The following is a 24,579-nucleotide window of genomic DNA, read 5'->3' as shown; positions in this document are numbered from 1 at the left end:
ATTTTTTGAAATATAATTCTTTTTTCGAAGAGTCGACCATACAACGTCTACCACAAAAGCCTGACCGGAAAATTGAAATATAAGGCAAACGTGAAAAATATTCGTATTTTAATGTTTGTAGGAACTTACATACCATAATTAAAAATCGTACAATCGACACTGTATTTCGATCTTGGAGGCTAAACTAGAAAACCTTATAATTTTTTTTATTTAAAAAACGCTTTTAATTATGATTTATCAAGAGCATATTTGATGATACGAATGAATTATTACTTTTTCTTTTTACATAATTTCAGCAATACGGCGCCAGAGAATTTTGACGAATCTCAGCAAATAAGACATACGACGACGAGGTGGCTATACGGAAAATGTCCGCCTGGCAAGTCGTATAGGAAACCCAAAAATAATATTCCTTCAGCGTTGGTCGCCTTGCGGTGGCGGAGGGGCTCAAGTAATAGTAAAGGGCGCATGTCCCAAATGGGAAGGCTCCCATCTGCGCAATTGCAGGTACTAAACGCCTTCGCTATGCATATCAGTTCTACAGACTGCAGATGCTGCGGCTAACGTGGGACCAAACTTGAATGGCTACAATAACAGCAACACAATAACAACAAATGACACTGCGAGGACCAACGCTTCGACAAGGGCAACGACAAACATTACAACGTATCGGGTTCCTATAACGGAATCCGATGAGGACGGCTTTCTCGCCTCCAAAAGACGGTAGAGAGTATTACTGGTTGTTCTAACCAACTCGGGAAGATAGCCAAAGATCAGGCTGCTGGCACCTTGTTAGATGTCCAAGAGATAAAGCGCCTAACGCAAGCCAAACAGCTCACAGAAAAGGAACCATTCCTACAACCTGTCTTTGAAAACCCTGCCAAAAAGCTAAAGAAGGGGTAGCCGAGCTGAGCACAACGGCAAGGTATTTCAGCGATGGGGCAACCTTCAACAGTCTATCATGGACGAGTACTCCTCCTCGTCGAACACCATTCAGATAATCCAGCAGGTCCCCACCTGGAGTTTGACTCCTAGTAAATTCTTATGGGTTGAAGGGTCTACAAATGCGCGTACCAGGCCTTAGACTTCTTAATGGGTAGTGATGCTAAAATTAGCGTGGTCGCATTTGGTTGCACCTTCTAGAGGCGACGACAATAGCCAGCAGCTAAGAGATGTCGATAAGTCTATAGCACTCGAAAAATGCTACAGATAGTCTGAAAACCCTCATGAATGATGGTGGCATCGACTTCAGCATCATACAAGAGCCCTGGGTTACAGACAATACCATTAAAATGCTGAACAGAAGCAATTATAACAAACTTTACAAACGAAATAAAGGTAAACCAAGGGTTTGCATTCTCATCAAGAAAGATATAATTATATATCTTTGTTTTAATTACGGTACAGCAGATACCACAGTGGTAAAGGGGGGAACAAAAAAGAAGTAGTTTCTTTCTTGAGGCGAGTAGGTCTTTGTGGCATTTACAACAGTGGTCATATAAAGGATCGCAAATTTAGTGTGGGACTCGTGGTGGGAAAGTGACTCCGTCGCCGAGTCCTGGCATTCACCGCTAGAATGAACGTCTAGCCAAATTCCGCATCAAATCAATCATCAACATATCGCGGATTGACGCCCAGGTGCCGACGGAAGAGAAGGACGATGTCACCAAAAAAGCCTTCTACGAGCGCTTGGAGCGAGCACCTATGAGAGCTGCCCCACAACGATTTCAAAATCGTGCTTGGCGACTTTAACGCCATGGTTGGTAAAGAAGGTATATTTGGCACAACAGTCGGTAAATTCAGTCTCCATGAGGAAACTCGACTCGGACCACTATCTTCTTGCAGCCAAGATACGCACCCGCCTCTGTCCAGCAAAAAACGCACGTCAACAAACACAAGGAAAGTTTGAAAAGCTGCAATTACAACAGACTCTCGAACGATTTTCTACTCGACTTGCGCTCCTGCTCTCTGAGAGCAGCAATACTTTCGTAAAGCTGGAACCGAAACCATTGGCTTTCGGGAAATACAAAAGAAGAGCTGGTACGATTAGGACTGCGTATCAAAGCGAAAAGAAAACAGACTGCCTACCTCGAAACGTTACAATCGACCACAACATGGAATGGGATGGATACCGAGAGTTGAAGAGGGAAACGAGACGCATTTGCAGACAAAAAAAGAGAGAGGCCAAAATGTGTGAGTACGAAGAGCTTGATAAACTGGTCGACAAGGGTAATGCCCGAAAATTCTACGAAAAGATGTGGCGACTAACCAAAGGTTTCAAGACCGATGATATTGATATCGATCATCCGCGCCGTTAGTTCTGCTTTCTCCAGACTGGATAAGGAAGCGAAACAGATAGGTCTTTCAATGAACCAGACGCAAGACGAAACATCTCCTGTCGTCAAACAAACAGTCGTCGCACTCGCGACTAGACTCTCACGTCATCGTTGACAGTCATAGCCTTGAAGTCGTAGATAATTTCGTCTATCTTGGAACCCGTATCAACACCAACAACAATGTCAGCCTCGAAAGCAATCGCATAATATCTCTTGCCAACAGGTGCTACTTCGGACTAAGTAGGCAATTGAAGTAAAGTCCTTTCCCGCCAAAAAAACCAAACTCATAAGTCACTCATTATTCCCCTCCTGCTATATGGTGCAGAGGCATGCACGATGTCAACATCTGATGAGTCGACGTTACGAGTTCAACGAATTAAAACACTCCAAGTCTGAAGGTATTCGACGCATTACCCGCCGGGGAAAGCAGAAGAAGAAGAAGAACTCCACTCTGTTTAAAAGACCAGGTGAAGAAGGAGTTGCCTTCGCTTGGAATCTCCAATTGGCGCCACCTTGCGAGAAGAAGAAACGGTTGACGCGCTGTGGTTAACTCGGCTATAACGGCGTAAGCGGTGTCTACGCCAGTAAAGAAGAAGAAGTAAAACGTGAACCTGAGGATCGGAATCTAAGCAATTTTATATATACATAGATATACTATATATAACTCATACACTGACCGACAAATTCGGTATAAGACTCAGAAAAATCATTATACGTATCACCCGATTTTATCTATTAACTACACAAACATTCTAAAAAAATGTTCCCCGGGTTTCATTAAGGTACAATCACCAATTATATGGAGTCAGCCGAATGTTTGAAAATCCTGATATTAGCTATATGGGGGCTAGGTCAAGTTTTCACTCAATCGTATCTATCTATCTAGGCACGAAGATATAAAATTGTGAGTAAAACATGTTCTGTTTCATTGAGATAACTCAAATATGTATATGATAGATATCATAAGGCCACTCGGAAGTTCGAAAATCTTTTATATTAGTTATATGGGAGCTCAGGGAATTATTGACCCGATTCAACACATTTTTGATATACAAAATTAATATTGTTAGGAAAAGATTCTCTCTGAATTTCAATTGCATATCTCCCACATTGGCCCATATTTTCGATCAAAGGTCAACTATAGATACTGAGGTCCACATATTCGGTAACTAGGGCCTTGAACATTTTTTTTTTGGATTTGGACTATTTTTATACTCTCGCAACAAAGTTGCTAAGGAGAGTATTATAGTTTTGTTCACATAACGGTTGTTTGTAAGTCCTAAAACTAAAAGAGTCAGATATAGGGTTATATATACCAAAGTGATCAGGGTGACGAGTAGAGTTGAAATCCGGATGTATGTCTGTCCGTCCGTCTGTCCGTCCGTCCGTCTGTGCAAGCTGTAACTTGAGTAAAAATTGAGAAACTTGGTACACGTATTTCTTGGCTCCATAAGAAGGTTAAGTTCGAAGATGGGCAAAATCGGCGAACTGCCACGCCCACAAAATGGCGGAAACCGAAAACCTATAAAGTGTCATAACTAAGCCATAAATAAAGATATTAAAGTGATATTTGGCACAAAGGATCGCATTAGGGAGGGGCATATTTGGACGTAATTTTTTTGGAAAAGTGGGCGTGGCCCCGACCCCTACTAAGTTTTTTGTACATACCTCGGAAACTACTATAGTTATGTCAACCAAACTCCACAGAGCCGTTTTCTTCAGGCATTTCCATATACAGTTCAAAAATGGAAGAAATCGGATAATAACCACGCCCACCTCCCATACAAAGGTTATGTTGAAAATCCCTAAAAGTGCGTTAACCGACTAACAAAAAACGTCAGAAACACTAAATTTTACGGAAGAAATGGCAGAAGGAAGCTGCACCCATTTTTTTTTTAAATTGAAAATGGGCGTGGCATCGCCCACTTATGGACCAAAAACCATATCTCAGGAACTACTTTACCGATTTCAATGAAATTCGGTATATAATATTTTCTTAACACCCTGATAACATGTACGAAATATGGGTGAAATCGGTTCACAACCACGCCTTATTCCAATATAACGCTATTTTGAATTCCATCTGATGCCTTCTCTGTATAATATATAGTACATTAGGAACCAATGATGATAGCGGAATAAAACTTTACACAAATACGGTATTTGAGCTGAGGTATCCCTTGTGGAAAAATTGTCGTGATCGGACTATAACTTTTCAAGGTCCCTTATATCGAACAAGAAGAATTCAGTGCCTAACCTAACCTAACCTAATTTTTCACCGAAAATATCAGTAAATCTCTCAGATGTTTTCATGTAATTCAGAGGGCATCATTTTTATATTCTCGCAATAAAGTTGCTAATAACGGTATCTCGATTATCACTTTATCATGCGAGAGTATAAAATGTTCGGTGACACCCGAACTTAGCCCTTCCTTACTTGTTGGTGATAAAGTTGCATACTTTAAAGGAGCTATTACTGCAAAATTTTAACCCGTTATATCAATTGCTTCCTGATTTGTGTAGGGGAAAGTGAAAGAATCAAATGGAGTTTTGTATTGTGTTATATGGGAAGTTGGCGTGGTTGTAGTCTGATTGATTCCATTTTCAAACGTTGACATAATAATATAAAAAGAATACTACGTAGCAAATTTAGTCGAAATCAGTCGGTCGGGTCCCGAGATATGTGATTTCAACAAAAAGTGGGCGGCATCACGCCTATCGTCCAATTTTCAAACTGGGCGTCATAAAGCCCTCGCATACCAACTCGTCTGTAGAATTTAATGTCTCTGGCGAATTCAGTTACTGATTTATTGCACTTTTAGTAATTTTGAACAGTACCGTTATATGCGAAGTGAGAGGGGCTATTATCCGATTTCATGCATTGTCACACTGTCGTTAAGAATTCCTATACAAATTTCTATATATCTACAATAATAACTTAAGGTTAGATATTTTGATCTTTTTCTTGTAAATGATGAATATTTTCTCAGTTCTAAGAAGATCTAATGCTAATAAAACATAAATTTTGGTTTCATTCAATTTGAAATATTGTGCATCTGGTTTAGGTTTTTATGTCTTATTTGCTTAGTCCGGAGAGATGATCGAAATACTTAAACAAAAAGGCAAAGCAAGAGAGTTTGCAATATATTACATCGCAATGATTAGGGTATGAGTATCCAACCTGTTAGTGCAGCAATTAAATAATAAAATATTCGACTACAATAAGCCCAGATTCCAATTGTCATGCAATCAATAATAATTATCACTTTGTCATTGCTGTTCGTACAAACATACATCCAAAGAAATATATACATATGTATATGTGCGCCATGAGTAATATAAACGTTCATTAAACAAAGGCGATTGGAGAAGTCCTCACCTTATCTACAAAGTGTTCAGAGGCGCTATTCTTGATTGCTCGACACACATCCATACACACGCCTTGTATATATATATTTATGTACTAAAAAGTAAATAGTTAGTTATTGCTTGTAATGCCTTAATAGGCGACACATGAAACATACGGCGTAGTGGTGATTAATCAAAAATACGCAACCGACTTTGGCTGCCACCACCAAGCACCGCTTTGATGCCAGTTATGTACCTGTATGTGGGGCTGGTGGTACAGCAAAGGCACTGCGGCTAATAGCAGTTACATTCCCTATAGTAAATCGGTCAGTTGCGATTGATTTAGTTCATTACTAGAAAATTTTAAAACGCGACAAAAAGACGCTAATTTATTCATAAATAATTGTACGAAGGAATCATTGGTAAAAATATTAAATATCGGTGTTTTTTATATTCTATTCTGTTTTATTTTTAAATCGTTATGATTGCCCATACCTAAATATGAATATATTTATATAGTTCATCGCCTTACTTGGCTTGTTTGCAATAAAATTCTTCAGAATAATTATTTCAATTCTTTTTGAGCTGATTAAATACAAATAGTACCTTTGAAAAAATAACGTTTTGATATGCATATATGTATGTATGTTGGTAGATATAGTAGGTATTCATAAATCTGCTGTTAAACGAACTATTGGTTCGATAACTCAAGCTTATTTCATTGAGACACTTTGCGAGAGGTAAAAACGGAGTAAAAGTCAGCTAGACTATTTGAACTAGTTAATTCATTATAAAGAGGATAAAAGAGAGCTAACGTCAATTCAATCTCAATAAAAGTTTATACAAAGGGTAATTCTCATATTCGGCATTTGTGAGCTAAGAGAAGATACAGACTAGTTTCCCCTACTTCTGAAAGCATGTTGCGAAATTGCTGTTATCTACTGTTATGTAAAATAAGCTGATGGCATTTCATCGGCTGTAGGCGTGGCTGGGTTTTCGATTTTCAAACTTTGTTCAAATCGTGCAAGTAGTTTGTGGGATATGAAATATTGCCGAAAGGTGGGCGGAGCCACAACAACCAGCTTTTCTCCCAATTTTACAATTTAAGCGTTAATAATAAAGAGTGGTCACATAGCATTTGGTAGTTTTGAACATTTGTTTACTGGAATATAGGAGTTTCCAGTAATACAATTTTTTTCAGTTTTCAGGTTGTGGTATAAATATTCTCGCCTATTTTTATTGAGATACCTTAACTAGGTTACGAAAATTGCACAATCCTAGCAGGCACTTGGCCGGGGCCAAAAGCATTTCATACGAAATCTAACGTCTTTCTCTTGTTTTACCCGAGTTATCGCTTTCACAGTAAGACGTATGAACGGACAGACGAATTCTTTTTATTTCGTCACTTTGTCCACTTTACTTTATATCAAGCTCAACCAAGAGTAATAAAATATGAAAATATTTCAAAATTGAAAGCCTGCAAGTAGGGTTAAGTGGGCTATACCAGTGTGACACTTTCAAAAAAAAAATTTTTTGGCATTAAAAAAACGACAATTTTTTTTGTAAAAAAACGATTTTTTTTTTCAAAATGGCGCCATTTTCTTAATTTTTGATATTTTTCAAAGATCGTAGTCCATTGTATAGAAAATATATTTAAGTTTAATAAACATTTTGAATATTTTTGTTTCAGATACCAATCGACCGGAATCATGCCAAACTCAGTTGAGGCACTTTTTTTTTGGCACTTCCGCAAACAGCACATAACTCCGTTATTTTTCAATATTTTTGTAAATTTTTTTTTTTTAATATAGCTTTCAAATATACTTTGAACGGACAGACGAATTCTTTTTGTTTCGTCACTTTGTCCACTTTACTTTATATCAAGCTCAACCAAGAGTAATAAAATATGAAAATATTTCAAAATTGAAAGCAAACAGTAGGGTTAAGTTCGAAAATCTTCTGATTTGGTTACAGAATTACAATATTTCAAATACTTTAAAATGGTGCGATTTGGTAGGGAAATGATTATAATTTCGGTTATTTATGTGGATCATGCCACGTGATGGGCTCAAAAAATCGTTTCTTTTTTCACAAACTACTTTCTTAACATGTCTAGAATACGGTAGCAAAGTGATTTCTAAAAATTCGAAGTCGTTTTAAAGACACATTAGTTAGAAGAAGCAGCTGTTCGGCTGTTGTTCAAGCACTTTTGATATTTGAAAGTTTAAACACGATTTTCTCAGAGCTGTGTGTTCTCAAATTTTCTCTATCGTATCTCAAAAACGGCTTGACCGATTGCTTTGAAATTAGCAGGGTACACTCGATACATGTAAACGCATGGAATCATCTATTACAATCAAAAATTCCCAAAATTTTGCAATTTTTTTAACTAGGTATATACCAAAAGTGCAAGTTTTGTTATATTAATTTGATAATAGATCATTTCGCCCATTTAGGCTTACGGTTATAAACGCTGCTAATTTTATTTACATTCTAGGATGGATGAGCGGATAAAGATTACATATCATATTATATAATGTCTTGACTGTGCAAGAACCCCTTCTCCTTGAACATTTGAATTTTCCTGCCGGGTATGCATCTAATCGTAGTGTTGGCGGCACGAACCGTGCGCTCTACAAGAATGTTGTGAAAAGTAAATCTAATTACGCGAAAACCATTTCAAATGGCCAATTTTTCAAGATACTTATCTAATTAATGGTCTCTGTCTTGTCAAGTTTCTTATTGCCAAAGCCGACACCAACTCAACCAACTTATCGTGGCCTAGCAGCCAAGTGAGCAAACTCGTATCGGCGTACTCATTTAATAAAGTGAGCAACAAGGGGCAATCGGGGCATTCATCGCCATTAACAGTTAGCAGTTTCGTGTTCGTTGTTAATCGTTTGCCACTTCCCGCCCGTTGATTCGCTCTCCAAGTAGTTTAATGAGTTATGGGAAAAACAATGAACTGCTCATCAGAGAAAAGTCAGTGAGCATTTGGAAGCACCGAAATTACTCGTGGCAGCCAAGGCAAGCGCGATATCCTCCTGGGCGGGGCAGCTATTAATATTTAGCTGCGCATTCAGAAAATATTTTACAAAAACGAGTACGAACGATTATAAACAAAGAATTGTGAGGTGAATGCAAATGCTATGTGCGGTGATGAAAACAATAAATACAAAAATATATGAAACCACATCTACTCTCAAATGCAGTTTAGTATGTACATACTTATGTATGTATGTTTGCATGAGTGTATATTCAGCTTAAAATGACTTGAGGTATAATGAATTGGTGAAATGGCACTCATTATGCTTCCTGCTCATTTGACATTTTTTGACAGTCCATCAACACACCACTGTGCAATCATTAGTTGACACTCGCCCAGGTGAGTTTTGTAGTTCAGCTAAAAATAATAATAATTTAGAATAGAGCATATGATATATTGTATATATGATGCTTTAATACTAGTTATCCGTCTGAAAGATCGAACTTTCTGAATTAAAAGAAAGTATTGGGTAGTTTACTCGTACTAAGTAATTTCGTTTTTTTATTGCAATTTAAACTCGATTTTCTATTATGTAAAACATTTTATGAAATTGTATATCTCCATTTTGATCCAATTTGATCCTTTTGCAGGCAAAAGACTGGTCCAAGTGATTCTCCCATCCAGTAAACTTCAGAATTGATCACGGTAATCAGTTTTACCAATTTTAAAACAAAATTTAATGTTGGCTCTTAGTTCGAAACTCATTTTCGCACCGATAACACAAACATACTGACATTTAAAACGCAATAACTTCACTTCCAATCAATGAAATGTTATGAAATTCTCACTGGACAATCGATAAAGATAGCAGATTCTAATAGTCATATAGATAGCGCCACCAGGGGGCGCTAGATTCAAAAAGACCTGTATACTTGAAACGCACCTTGTATACATATGATATGACAGACGCTGAGTCCAATTTTGGCGGTTTTCAAGCATAAATCGGCCGATACTGCTGCAATTTCACGTCCGATATTCGTACGAAGTTCATCAATCGTCGTTGGCTTATTGGCATAGATTATAAACTTGACGTAGCCCCAGAGGAAATAGTCTAACGACGTCAAATGGATCATTTTGTAAGATAACACGTTCATCAAACTTGGTTTTCAATAAATCTAATGTGACATTCGCTGTGTGGCTTGTGGCGCCATCCTGTTGGAAGCACATATTGTCCAAGTCCTTAGCATCAATTCGGGCCAAAAATATTAGGTTATCATTGCGCTGTAGCGATTCCCATTCACAATAACGTGTCGGTCTTGAGCGTCACGAAAGAGTACGGCCCAATGACGCCGCCGACCTAAAACCGCACCAAATCGTAATATTTACGGGATGCAATGGTAACTCATGCAGTACGTACGAATATACTTTCACAAGAATAAAGAATTTCATTGATATCCCAAACCGTTTGCGTTTTATTAAAAAAAAACTTTTGTATCGCTTTTATTGAAAAACCCGCTCTTAAAGCTGAGGCCACTGGCTCCGATTTTCGGTAGTAAATTTTAATAACTTCGACTCGTTGTTGGATCGCACATCCTTGCCTGATGAAATGGCAAACCTTACTGAAAAGAAATGTCGAAAGAGTGGGAAAAAATATGGCGTGGTTTGCTATCCCTATATAAATATGTACATATATGGAATATATGGATATATATGTATGTATATTTAACAATGTCTTTCGATGTCACCTTTCTTAACATTTTACAAAACCTTTAATAAAGATCTCCCAAAAATTATTGCAGCAAACTATGGCAAGAAGGAAAACTCAAAAAAAGCTCGCACAGTCTTTTAAATTTACAAAACGAGAATCTTACACGTGTTGAGTGTTTAAGCAGCATCGGCAGTAATGAACTTGAGAATACAATAAAATCTGGGAACTTCGAATTGGTGTTAATGATTTAATTAAAACTGCGGAACCATGTCCATCTTTCGTTATTTTCTTTTGAACACCTTTGCATCTGGAGATGATGAAGAACTCAACTGCTTTCTAGCAAAAAACACCCAGAGCAGGTTCCACGCCCAACCAAAGATGAACAGAACAATGGTTTTCAAGTTTTTGTCGGACTTAATTTTAAACACATTTCGTCTTGGTGTGCAGATTTTACGAACTCCGATCATACGAATGAGGCATGAAAATATTTTGAATAATGCACTGCGCCGCGCAAGTGCGAGTCACCATTTCTTTCCGCCTGCCAATGCATCAGCATGCTTGCAACGTGCTGCGCGAATCTCACAACACTCAAAACTCATTGTCACCATAGAGAGGTCGCGGTTACCAATTGTCGTCCTCAATCTGATTAATATGCGTAACATCAACACGGTGTCCAAAGACAGCGGACAGAGGCGTAAAAGCGCAAAGAATCGGCGTACCGAGGAGAACGGGAGCGGCGCAGTATGAAAAACTATGCTATGTTGCCGATCTCTGCCGGTGTTGCATAGCAATATCAGTGGTCGTCATGCTGACTGCGGCAAGGCTTGCCACATGCCGCTAGCGGCATACGGCATATGGTATGCGGCATCATCACAGCAGCAGACGGCACAAAAACAACCGCAAAGACCACTATTTAGCCATAGCGGAGCCACCACAAAATATCATCACCACCAGCCGCAGAAGAACACATGTACATACCTTGTACATGTTCATACACAACAGCAAATGCTCGGATAGGAGCAACTTCGCGTCAGGCACTTCACGGTTTTCAGCCCGCTTTGAGAAGGCAGCGTTAACCAGCGAAGCGAAGGGGTTACTGGTCAGCCGGCCAGTCAGTCGGCAGCTAACAGCCAGCAGCCAAATGGCTAGTAAGCAGATGACGGTGTTTTGGCGCTCTGACATTTTCATTAAAAGCGCAGCAAAAACCAGTGGCATTTTGAATTTGACGAGATGTCGCAATCAGCGTCGCTGTCACTGAATCATAACTTAAACAAGTAACCATCGCTAATGGATCGCGAACGCGCTGACTGCGCCAACTTCGCCAACTGTGGAGAACATCTCCATCTCCATCTCCATCTTCATTCAGAGCATCGCTGCGCGCGGGCATTGTACCCGACAAAGTGGTCAAATCGGTCAAGTCAACTGAATCAACCGAATCGCGCAGCCACAGACGCATGAAACTCGAAATTATTAAATGCATTTCAATATGACGCGCATTGCTGGCATATTTGCGACTTATACTGAATGCTGCTGTCAGCGCTGCCATTATTGCAGCTAACGTTATTGTTGCTGTTTCTGTTATTGTTATGATTACAAAAAGGAAAGATTCCCAAACATTAGCACATCATATGCTCTGATCGAAACGGAAACCCACACAGCCATCCATAAGTGCTGTGTGAGGGGGTTAGCGGGAAGGTGCAGTTAATTGTTGACGATTGCGAGTGCACTCCATTCGTGTCTGATCATCGACGAGCGTCAATGACTGTTTATGACAACGGAATGTGGCACAAACGCAGCAGAAGCTTACGTTGCGTCTCCATTATTTTGGACAAAAAAGGCATTCACAGTATTCGCTATATTTGATGGAATGCGGTGTGATCGGCGTGGTGATTCCAAATATTCTCGGCCAACCGTCTCCTACAGTAACCGGCACCCTAATGAAACGCCGGCGCATCAATGTTGCTCCTTGGTAAAAACTCTTATGAAGTTATTCCAAATCAATAAAGTTTCCAAAGCGCAACAGGAAAAAATTAATAACTCAAATGGAATAAAAATGGAATATAATGAAACTCAAATTCTTATTTTTATGAGAGGGTAAAGGAGTTTCTGAAGAACGCATTGGTTTATTCACTATTAGCGTCGGAACATCACGCATTCTACATTTAAATGCCAACATAGATGTGGATATTGTCTTTGCTCTAAATTTCTAAAAATCTATGAAGACGATTACATCAGAGAGCTAAGATTAGTGGACTTCGTTGAGCATGGCTATCTTCGTATATATGATAAAAAGTAGTGTGAGTTAGCCAGATTCCAAGTTCAAATGGGAGAAATTCAACACATAGCATTCTTCTTTTAAATCTATCCTATGTGTTTGACCAAAAATTATTATACACCACAGAAATAGGAGGAAAACATGGTGGATGATTTGTAGGGCTTTACATTCTGTAGTAAATAATAACGTTTTCTCACAAAAATTTTGGATTTATTCTCCCCTATGCTCGGATAGTTGAAATTGTGTGTTATTTTCATAAACATTTTTCATGCTTGTTAGTTTTTATACTCTCGCAACAATGTTGCTAACGAGAGTATTATAGTTTTGTTCACATAACGGTTGTTTGTAAGTCCTAAAACTAAAAGAGTCAGATATAGGGTTATATATACCAAAGTGATCAGGGCGACGAGTAGAGTCGAAATCCGGATGTCTGTCTGTCCGTCCGTCCGTCTGTCCGTCCGTCTGTCCGTCCGTCCGTGCAAGCTGTAACTTGAGTAAAAATTGAGATATCATGATGAAACTTGGTACACGTATTCCTTGGCTCCATAAGAAGGTTAAGTTCGAAGATGGGCAAAATCGGCCCACTGCCACGCCCACAAAATGGCGGAAACCGAAAACCTATAAAGTGTCATAACTAAGCCATAAATAAAGATATTAAAGTGAAATTTGGCACAAAGGATCGCATTGGGGAGGGACATATTTGGAAGTAATTTTTTTGGAAAAGTGGGCGTGGCCCCGCCCCCTACTAAGTTTTTTGTACATATCTCGGAAACTATTATAGCTATGTCAACCAAACTCTACAGAGTCGTTTTCTTCAGGTATTTCCATATACAGTTCAAAAATGGAAGAAATCGGATAATAACCACGCCCACCTCCCATACAAAGGTTATGTTCAAAATCACTAAAAGTGCGTTAACCGACTAACAAAAAACGTCAGAAACACTAAATTTTACGGAAGAAGTGGCAGAAGGAAGCTGCACCCAGGCTTTTTTTTAAATTGAAAATGGGCGTGGCGCCGCCCACTTATGGACCAAGAACCATATCTCAGGAACTACTAGACCGATTTCAATGAAATTCGGTATATAATGTTTTCTTAACACCCTGATGACATGTACGAAATATGGCTGAAATCGGTTCACAACCACGCCTTCTTCCAATATAAAGCTATTTTGAATTCCATCTGATGCCTTCTCTGTATAATACGAGTATAAACATTAGGAAACAATGATGATAGCGGAATAAAACTTTACAAAAATACGGTATTTGAAAAATATGTAAATGACGTATTATGAAATCTCGATTATCACTTTACCATGCGAGAGTATAAAATGTTCGGTGACACCCGAACTTAGCCCTTCCTTACTTGTTTTCTTATAAGTTGCTTCCAATTAGAAGAAGTTGAGAGTTAAACAATGTATGTTCATTTACCGTTATCGCTAGTTATTTTCTTAAATCAAGGTTTTCTGCTAATTATAATGAATCGGTAAATTTTGCTAAAATCAATAGGGGAAATTTCGAATGCTTATCATTAAAAGATGAACAGGATATGTGAAGTTTGTCAATATGTCAAAAGCTAGAGACTATATAAAATGTATGCATACATAAATGATCAACGTGACCAGCTGAGTCGATTTAGGCATGTCCGTCTGTATATACATATGTGAAATACTCCCACAGTTAGTGAGATCGATCTGAAAAATTTCACGCGTCCTTTTCTATTCATTTGTCGGAACGACTGATATCGGACCCCTATAACACACACAAACTGAATGATCGAAATCAAGTGCTTGTACGAAAAATTTTGCCATTTGAGGAGACCTTTTTACGAAATTTTACATGTATTATATACACTATAACATACATATATCATAGCTTCCATTCAAGCAATCAGAAACCGCTCTTATCTGCCAAGACGAATAAATGGATTGTATTGAAATTTTCGGTAATAAAATATAACTACATAAATAAGTGAAAAGCCCCTAACTAAATTTGTAGGACATTTCTAACATAGCTGCATTCTGCTTATTCATCTAAATCGGGAATAATATATGAATGTTCTTGTGGCAAAATGAACCTTATGTGTTAATCCAGCGGTACTCGAGAGATCAGAGGCCCTATGCTCCAGAGGGATATACAGGAAATGCTGATGACTCCAAAGATAACAATACCTTACAAGTCAGGATTAAGCGAAACCCCAATAATATTGAAAAAAAGTAGAAAGGAAACTAATACATACACACTTTAAAACTCATAAGTCTTATTAACAAACGGATGAGTGTATCATGTACACATGAATTTCTGGTAGTTTTGACAATCCAGTCATAAGAAATTGAAAGAAAGTGTAGCGCTCTCTGGCAATTAAAGCATGTCTTAACCTATAGTTGACTTGCTGGGTATTAAATTCCATCAATTAGGTCTTGCCAGATGCACCAAAAGCATTTACATAAAAAAGCTAAAAATTATCAATTTCTCTCTTATTTTTACAATTTAATCATAGCATTCTACTTGGAGAAAAGCTTTAAAGCAGAATGTCTTCTGGCTTGGTTCTCCATACTACATACATATACGCCTTAGCTGCGGCAAACGATAAAGGTCCATTCAAAACAAATAATAAATAATGTCTAGGACAACAAGCCAAAATTGAGCAATTTGCTCCACATCCAATATTATACCGTTATTTTATCATACATAAATTGTTGTGTAACGATGAAATCTAATTTCAATTTCTTTTGTGCTTGGGATCATGTTCAACCGAAATTTGTTAAATTTTGTCTGCGCATGTTAAATGGATAAATAGATTTGTGTTGGGCTGACACAATGGCCTGGCGGAATATTGTTGTTTGTTGTGTACATTTTTGAGCTACGGACGCCTATCACTGAGATAAGATCGATTTTTCGACAATGAATATGGAACTTTATTTAGAGCAGTAATTAATCAAAGCTATAGAAGATATTAGGGTGCGTACCATTTTCGATTGGAAGGTGACAAAACAGGCGCTATGATAGCCACGCTCTTAAATGTTTCCTAACGGGATACATTAGCTGCTAAATCAAATTACGTTAACTCGAATAAAATTTAGCATCAACGAGTGTGATGACAGTTTAGAAGCGTCCGCATATGAATTGACAAGCAGACCTGTGGAACATACACCCATACATACATTCAAGTACATGCACACATATAGTACATAGAATATAATGTTTACATGTAAATAATCAAAATTGAAAACATAAAAAATTTGTAGCGAATTTCTACCAGTTCGCGAATATAAGGGCATAAATGTACTATATCTGTGTACTATATAATATGGATATATGATATTTATATGAATGTATGTATAAATATATACATATTTACATATCCAAATATGTAATATGTTGTATGTACATATGTATATGTTGTTCCCTTGTGTCGAACAGAATTCGCCTTAAGCGTGAAAATGTATTATTGGAGGGTTGAAATCAACGAAACCTAAATAAAAGTTTCAAATTAATGTTCGCGTGTGTGTGCTGGGAAGGTACAGAGCACAAAACATTTTATTGAGCGGATAAAATTATAAGGACACATTGTTGACACATTTTGAAAGGCACGAGCAGGTGTGATTTGCTAAAACTCCCTATGGGACCCACTTCTGTTTGAATTGTTGCAAATATTTTACAACTACATATGTACATATGTATGTACTTACATACATATATACATATGTACATATATTTTAAGTAAAATGCTAGAATATTTACGTTTTACCAGAATACTGCATTCGTTTCTATAGACTTATTGGAAGGGGTTGGTGTATGAAAAATAAACGGTTATCAGAGAATTGGAATTGTTTTACGATAAGCAACCGTTATAGAAGACAATTATAATGATGACATCATTTATTAAAGGCTAAAGACTAAAAAATTTGAAAATTTTGTCAGTTCAATGAAAAAATAATAAATACCCAAAATCATGTTGCAAATGAACACTGAAGTTAATAATAATTACCGTCACCTCACTAGGGATGCAAACATCGTGAAATGAAACATCGATGGTTCGATGTATCGATGTTTCTTCAAACAACATCGAAATCAAAAACATCGGCCATTGAAACATCGATGTATCGAAACATCGATGGATTTTTGAACTTTTTTAACGTATTTTATTAGTAGCATAAAAAGCTTATTTCAGAACCATAAATAAGTGAAATACAGTAGTACGCCTTTAATTGATATACATATATTATATTTTAGCTACCCATTAAAACCTTTTCTCAATAAATAAAAGATATAAAGAGTTTGTGAACAAACAACAAATTATTTATTTAAAACAGAATTTAAAAATAACAATTTGGAAAGTCTTTTCCCTGTCAAGCGATTTCTTTGCTGTGTGATCGTTGCTCCAGCTTTAGAAAACAGTCGTTCACTAGGGACTGAAGTGGCCACAATGGATAAATATTTGGAAGCTTGTTTATACAATTCAGGAAATACATTTTTCATATCATCCCACATTTCTGTTGGATTCTGATTGATAGAAGCAACAGCTGATCCAAGATACATTTGCACTTCAACTTCCGTTGTTGTAATAGCAGATAAATTGGAAAACTTACATTTCATATTTTGGTGGGCCAACTGTTTATGATGGCTCCAAATATCAAACGGGTTTTCTGTTGCACACTCATCCGAAGATTCCGACGTACTAACGCCATTATTTGCATCCTTTATGAAATTATTTAAATACAAAACTGTTTGGTTTTTAGCCAGTTCATCTTTAAAATGCAGAAATTTGAATCTCGGATCCAATACAGTAGCCAACGCCAGAACTGAATTAAATTCAAGTTTGTCAAATCTCTTATTCATGTTCTTTTGCAGTTCACTTTTTAGCTCCCTACAATAGCGTCTTGAGCTGAAATTTTTGTCAGAGCTTCAGTTAAACAGCTTCCTAAAGGTATAACCTTGCTAATGGTAACGTAGGTATCAGCCGAAATCTCCCTGGTCACAATTTCAAAACACTTTAATAATTCAATCACCTCCTTAATTTTGTTCAGCTCGGAGGCATTAACCATAGAGGGTGCTTCTGGGCGAGTGAGCAGTACTTCACTTAAAATAGGGGCTAACTGGACAAATCTCTCTAACATATAAAAACATGAATTCCATCGCGTTCTTACGTCAAGAATCATTTTCTTGGTATTACTTGTAGAAACTCCACTGTCTATTTGTTTCTTCCGCAATTTATCACTGGCATTAACACTTCTTCTAATAAACTTAACAATGTCGCGCACCTTAGTTATCAAAGCTGATACTTCCGTCCCGTGTTTCAGAAACATTGATGCATCGTTTGCATCCCTACACCTCACTCTAATCATTATATACATACATATGTACATGCAAATTATTCCGAAAAGTAATTGAACTTGATCGAATTGACTTTATATTTTTGTGAGAGGCAGAAAGTTACTGCTAGAAAATGGAAGAACAGATTGTCGAATACAACAAATTGATATTAAGACTACATAATTAAAAACATACATAGAGAGGTGGTTGGTCTGAACAATTTTTTTTCAGAGATCGTGTTAAATAAAAAAGCCCTCCAAACAAGAACTTCATTTTCATCAGTCAGTTTGTATTGGAACTTTATCCAATCCTCCGAAATGTTTCCATGAAGATTGTACCGTTTGGCTTTGGGTAAAACCCGTGCCTAATTTCATGAATATATGCTCATATGTATGTATACAGCGTTTGTCCGGAAAGTAATAGTCGATTTAATAAAATATATTGAACCAATCGTTACAATTCTTTAAAATTTTCAAATGTCCTGACTCTCCAGGTGCTGGGAGACAACTCACCAGCCGCTCGTTCGTTAGCTAGGAACGGTCTCTACCGAATCCAGTCGATGCGCGCATGCTCCGAAGTACAGTCGCGCCGGAAGGAAATCAGTCCTATTACTTTCCGGAAAAACTCTGTATTGTCAAATAAAAAAATTTGACATACAGGGACTGGTGTCTGTATGGCACCTCCGTTTATTATCTGACAAATATTCCGACAAATGAGCAGTTTCTTGAAGATAAAAGAACGTATAAAAAATTTTAGATCGATACATATGTATATCAAAAACTTAGGGACTAGTTCACATACATATATGCAGACAAACGGACTTGGGTAGGTATGTAGGTAGGTAGGAGTGCAGCCCTGTTGTCTTTCGGGCTCAATTAGCACTGGCTGTGCCATTTGATGCACTATTCGTAGACCTTTTATATTTGCTATCACGTTTCACCTTCTCTTTCAAACCATTTTGAGGCTTCGATGAAGCTGCTTGATGGATTCCAAGTGTTCTGTGTCGGATCTGCAATAGGGCTGGGCATTCACAGAGAAATTGGAAAATTGTTTCCTTGTTCCTTGCTATTTCGCAGCCTCGACAGATGTTGTTGTAAGGCATACCCATTTTGGACGCATGTTCTCCAAATGGCCAGTGCCCTCTTATGGTAGCTGTAACTCTGTAGATGGAGGATGGAATCATGTGTAGAAGTTCACGCAAGTGAGGAAAGTTCTCTGATCGCCATTCACTTGGGAGTGGCCAGAAGCGATTCTTTTACACATGGCTCAAGCAGCTCACTACTTCCGGTCTTTGACCAAGTATCCTCTGGGTAGCCTAAGAACATCCGTTTGAAAGCGAGCTAATGTGAGAAGGCAAATTATTCCCTACATAGGGTTGTGCGCTGGGCTTGGGGTGGCGGGTCCCGGACGGCGGGTAAAAAACAATACCAATGAAAATGTTGAAACAGCCTCGGATAAGAGACCCCCCTTTTGATGACGACCATGGCAAACGGAATAAGGACTACGATTTGAGGGCATGCACCTGGAATGTCCGGACCCTTATTGGGAAGGTGCCGCTGCCCAGCTGGTTGATGTCCTCGCAAAAATAAAGGCTGACATCACCGCCGTCCAAAAATGCGATGGACGGGACAAGGACAGAGACGAGTAGGTCCTTGTGACATTTACTGACCATATAAAGGAGCGCAAGTTTGGTGTTACTATCATTCACTCCGGTGAATGAACGTCTAGCCACAATCCGCATCAAAGCGAGGTTCTTCAACATATCGCTGATTTGCGCCCACGCCCCGACGGAAGAGAAGGACGATGTGACCAAAGATGCCTTCTATGAGCGCTTGGAGCGCGCTCATGAGAGCTGCCCCCGCCACGATGTCAAAATCGTGCTTGGCGACTTTAACGCCAGGGTGGGCAAAGAAGGTATATTTGGCACTACGGTCGGTAAATTCAGCCTCCACGACGAAACATCCCCAAATGAGTTGAGGCTGATTGACTTCGCCGGTGCCCGAAATATGGTTATCTGTAGTACTAGATTCCAGCATAAGAAGATTCATCAAGCTACCTGGCTGTCTCCGGATCGAAAAACTACCAACCAGATCGATCATGTTGTGATAGATGGAAGACATGTCTCCAGTGTTTTAGATGTGCGTGCGCTCCGAGGTCCTAACATCGACTCGGACCACTATCTTGTTGCAGCTAAGATTCGCACTCGCCTCTGTGCAGCAAAAAACGCACGCCAACAAACACAAGGAAGGTTCGACGTCGAGAAGCTGCAATCACAACAGACAGCAGAACGATTTTCTACTCGGCTTGCACTCCTGCACTCTGAGAGCACTCGTCAACAACTCGGTATAAGGGAACTGTGGGACGGCATTTCAAATTCCTTACGTACAGCTGCAACCGAAACCATTGGTTTCCGGAAAGAGCAAAAGAACAGCTGGTACGACGAAGAGTGCCGTGTCGCAGCGGAGAGAAAACAAGCTGCCTACCTCGCAACGTTACGATCGACCACTACACGTGCGGGATGGGATAGATACCGAGAGTTGAAGAGGGAAGCGAGACGCATTTGCAGACAGAAGAAGAAAGAGGCCGAAATGCATGAGTACGAAGAGCTTGATAAGCTGGCCGACAGGGGTAATGCTCGAAAATTCTACGAAAAAATGCGGCGGCTTACAGAAGGTTTCAAGACCGGAGCATACTCTTGTAGAACCCCCAAAGGTGATCTAGTCACTGATGCCCAGAGCATAGTTAAATTATGGAGGGAACACTTCTCCAGCCTGCTGAATGGCAGTGAACGCACAACACCAGGAGAAGAAGAAACCGATTCCCCAATCGATGACGATGGAGCAGACGTTCCATTACCCGACCATGAAGAAGTTCGAATAGCAATTGCCCGCCTCAAGAACAACAAAGCGACAGGGGCCGACGGACTACCGGCCGAGCTATTCAAACACGGCGGCGAAGAACTAATTAGCAGCTTCTTTGTAAAATATGGTCGGACGAAAGCATGCCCAACGATTGGAATTTAAGTGTGCTATGCCCAATCCATAAAAAAGGAGACCTCACAATCTGCGCCAACTACCGTGGGATTAGCCTCCTCAACATCGCATATAAGGTTCTATCGAGCGTATTGTGTGAAAGATTAAAGCCCACCGTCAACAAACTGATTGGACCTTATCAATGTGGCTTCAGACCTGGGCAGACGAGGGCAAGACGAAATATCTCCTGTCATCAAACAAACAGTCGTCGCGCTCGCGACTTGGCTCTCACGTCACTGTTGACAGTCATAACTTTGAAGTTGTAGATTGAAATTTCGTCTATTTAGGAACCAGCATTAACACCACCAATAATGTCAGCCTGGAAATCCAACGCAGGATAACTCTTGCCAACAGGTGCTACTTCGGACTGATTTGAAAAGTAAAGTCCTCTCTCGACGAACAAAAGCTAAACTCTATAAGTCGCTCATAATTCCCGTCCTGCTATATGGTGCAGTGACCCTTCTATAAGATGACAGCAACCGATGAGTCGACGTTACGAGTTTTCGAGAGAAAAATTCTGCGAAAGATTTATGGTCCTTTGCGCATTGGCTTCGGCGAATATCGCATCGATTGAGCTGTCGAGATATATGACGACATTGACAAAGCGTATTAAAAGACAGCGGCTACGCTGGCTAGTCATGTTGTCCGGATGGATGAAAACACTTCAGCTCTGAAAGTATTCGACGCAGTACCCGCCGGGGGAAGCAGAGGAAGAGGAAGACCTCCACTCTGTTGGAAGGACCAAGTGGAGAAGGACCTGGCTACGCTTGGAATATCCAATTGGCGCCACGTAACGAAAAGAAGAAACGACTGGCGCGCTGTTGTTAACTCGGCTATAATCGCGTAAGCGGTGTCTACGCCAATTAAGAAGAAGAAGAACTCTGTAGATACTTTTCCTAGACCTATTTAATAAGTCGTTAGTTCTTTTCTTGTCATATGTTGGCCATAATTGTTTAGTTATAATACATTTTGTTATGTTTCTCCATCTGTTATTTGTTCAAATTGTCTATTGATCTCTCTTTTGATGGATGCTAGCGGGCTTGGTATTAGCTCCGCTCAACTCGTCTGCTTTTTCGTTGCCGAAAATTTTCCCTTGGCCGGGAACCCAGATCAAGTCTAGGTGGAGCTCGTCTTTTATTGGGCTCAGTGCTTTCTTGCAATTGTGGACTATACTGGAATTTGTCATGAGCGAAGACAAGGTCAGGAGCGCCGCCTGTAAATATTGCTGCTTTACGTATCGTCTCGTGGTTTTCCAATAGAACTTCGCAGGCCTTTTCTATGCCCAGTACTTGCGCTTGGAAGATGCTAGCCGAGTTTGGTAGACGGATAGAGAGAGAAATGTCTAGATAATCGGAAAATACTCCCGTGCCTACTCCGCAGTCCATTTTGGACCCGTCGGTATATACTGAGATGGTACCTTCCTCCTCTATTGAGTCACTTCTTCATTCTCGTCTAGAGAGTATCCTCACCTAGAAGTGTCTATTGAAATCCAGCATCGGGAGAATGTAGTCTGATTTATTAACGTTGAGCTTGTTTAGGATACCACTATGTCCATAGTTCTGCTGATTCCAACCACCCAATTCTTTTATTCTTATAGCAGAACATGCTACTGTTTTGTGAATAAAGATGTCTTGGGTAGTTGATGCAGGACCACATTCAGCGCGTCAGTCGGACATGACTTGATTGCACCAGTACATGCTGCTCTTTGTATTCCATTTAAATTTCTAATGTTGTACGAGGTTTAAGGCCCCAAACTCTTGCTGACGATTCTCTAGCAAGTATAGTAGGCCATATATGCTTTATTTATTCTTTTTTCTATAATTATTTTCCAGGACAGTTTGGTGTCAGTCTCTACCCCCAAGTATTTAGCTGTGGGGGATAGAGAGAGTGTTGTACCGTTTAGTACCGGAAGTTGAAACTGGGGGATTTTGGTTCTGCTTGTGAATAGCATCAAGTCTGTTTTCTTAGGGTTAACACCTAGCCCATACGCTTAACATTCGTAGTGCTCTTTCCATAATCTCTCTGACTGTTGAAGGGAACATGCCTGATAACAACAGAACTATATCGTCTGCATATGCTACTGCTTTCACTCCTCCACCGTGTAATTGAAGTAGTATTTCGTTCAGCGCTACAACCCATAGAAGCGGGGAGAGAACCCCTCCTTGAGCTATAATCTTTCTATTCTCAAGCATCCATTGTATCCATCAGCACACAATGTCGTCTATGCCACCATGCGTCAGAGAATTAATGATAGCACTTACTTCTATATTATTGAAGGCTCCTTCTATATCTAGAAATACAGCCATGGTGTATTGTTTGTAGTGTAATGATTTTTCAATTACACTTATCACCTCCTGAAGGGTAGTTTCGGTTGATCGGCCCTTTATGTACGCATCTTGGGACTTCGATAGCTTATCCGCCATAATTGTTCTTATATGTAAGTCCATTAGCCTTTCTAGTACCTTCAGCATAAAGGATGTGAGGCTTATAGGTCAAAATTCTTGGCATTATCGTGTGTTCTTCTGCCTGGTTTTGGAAGAAACACCACTTTAATTTTTTTCCAACTTCTTGGAATGTAAGACAGTTGAATGCCAGCTTTGTATATATAATATTTTCAAGGCTTAGAACCATTGGTTCATCCAGCTTTTTCATCTTGGTAATTCGACTCATAATTTATATGATCTCCCACGTTGCCTTGGGAGTGTTACAAGCTTCGTAGCAAACTTAATATGCGAATGAATGTTGCTCAGCGTGTATGAAGAAATAAAACTCCAAATAAGAAGGGTATAAGTTCGGGTGCAACCCAACATTTTATACTCTTGCAACTTGGAGGAATCAGTGCCAGGGAAATACCTTAAGGTGTAAAACGTCAACCGGAGGGTCGGAATCCAAGCAGTTTAATATATACGAGTATGTACATATGTTACATATAACTCTTACACTGACCGACATATTGAACATAAGGTTTGGTGGGTTGTTGGTGTAGTATCGACCCTATTTTAGCTATTAACTATTATCATGCCACATACTAAAAAAATATTCCCTGGGCTTCATTAAAGGGCTAGGGGTGACACTTTCAAAAAAATTTTTTTTTTTGCTTTTTCGATAGTATATATATTCAAAAATATTCTGTGAAATCGGCAAGGTCGTATCTTGAATAGTTTTTGAATGGCAGCGTTCTAAACAGCGACCCATAAGAGGTGCAAACATACATATATACATATATACATAAGTGAAACTTTAAACGCTTTTTTCTCGATTTTTTCAAAATTACTGACATCATAACTCAACGAGAAATTAACCGATCGACTTTAAATAAAGACTGAGTATTGTTGAACACATTTACTATACAACGACCTACGATCTTTTTGATTGGTTGAAAATTAAAAATTTGGCATTAAAAAAGCGACAATTTTTTCGTAAAAAAACGATTTTTTTCGAAATTACGCCATTTTCTTAATTTTTGATATTTTTCAAAGATCGCAGTACATTGTATAGAAAATATATTTAAGTTTAATAAACGTTTTGAATTTTTTTTGTTTCAGCTACTCATTCGACCGGAATCATGCCAGCAGTTGGGG

At 39.0% G+C, this 24,579-nt stretch overlaps 1 long non-coding RNA gene across 1 annotated transcript in view; it reads left to right on the top strand.

Annotated features, from left to right (window-relative positions):
* The window catches only part of LOC126756058 (uncharacterized), a 147,567-nt gene extending 142,185 nt beyond the window's left edge, over positions 1–5,382 (top strand). Inside the window, exon 2 of the long non-coding RNA XR_007666543.1 lies at positions 3,565–5,382. This is a non-coding gene — a long non-coding RNA (uncharacterized LOC126756058). The remainder of the gene's footprint in view (positions 1–3,564) is intronic.
* The last annotated feature ends 19,197 nt before the right edge of the window (positions 5,383–24,579 follow it).

The sequence above is a fragment of the Bactrocera neohumeralis genome, chromosome 4 (assembly GCF_024586455.1).
Source record: "Bactrocera neohumeralis isolate Rockhampton chromosome 4, APGP_CSIRO_Bneo_wtdbg2-racon-allhic-juicebox.fasta_v2, whole genome shotgun sequence".
Classification (NCBI taxonomy): Eukaryota; Metazoa; Arthropoda; class Insecta; order Diptera; family Tephritidae; genus Bactrocera; species Bactrocera neohumeralis.
The sequence above is the reverse complement of the archived record's forward strand: the minus strand, read 5'-3'. Positions and strand labels throughout refer to the sequence as shown.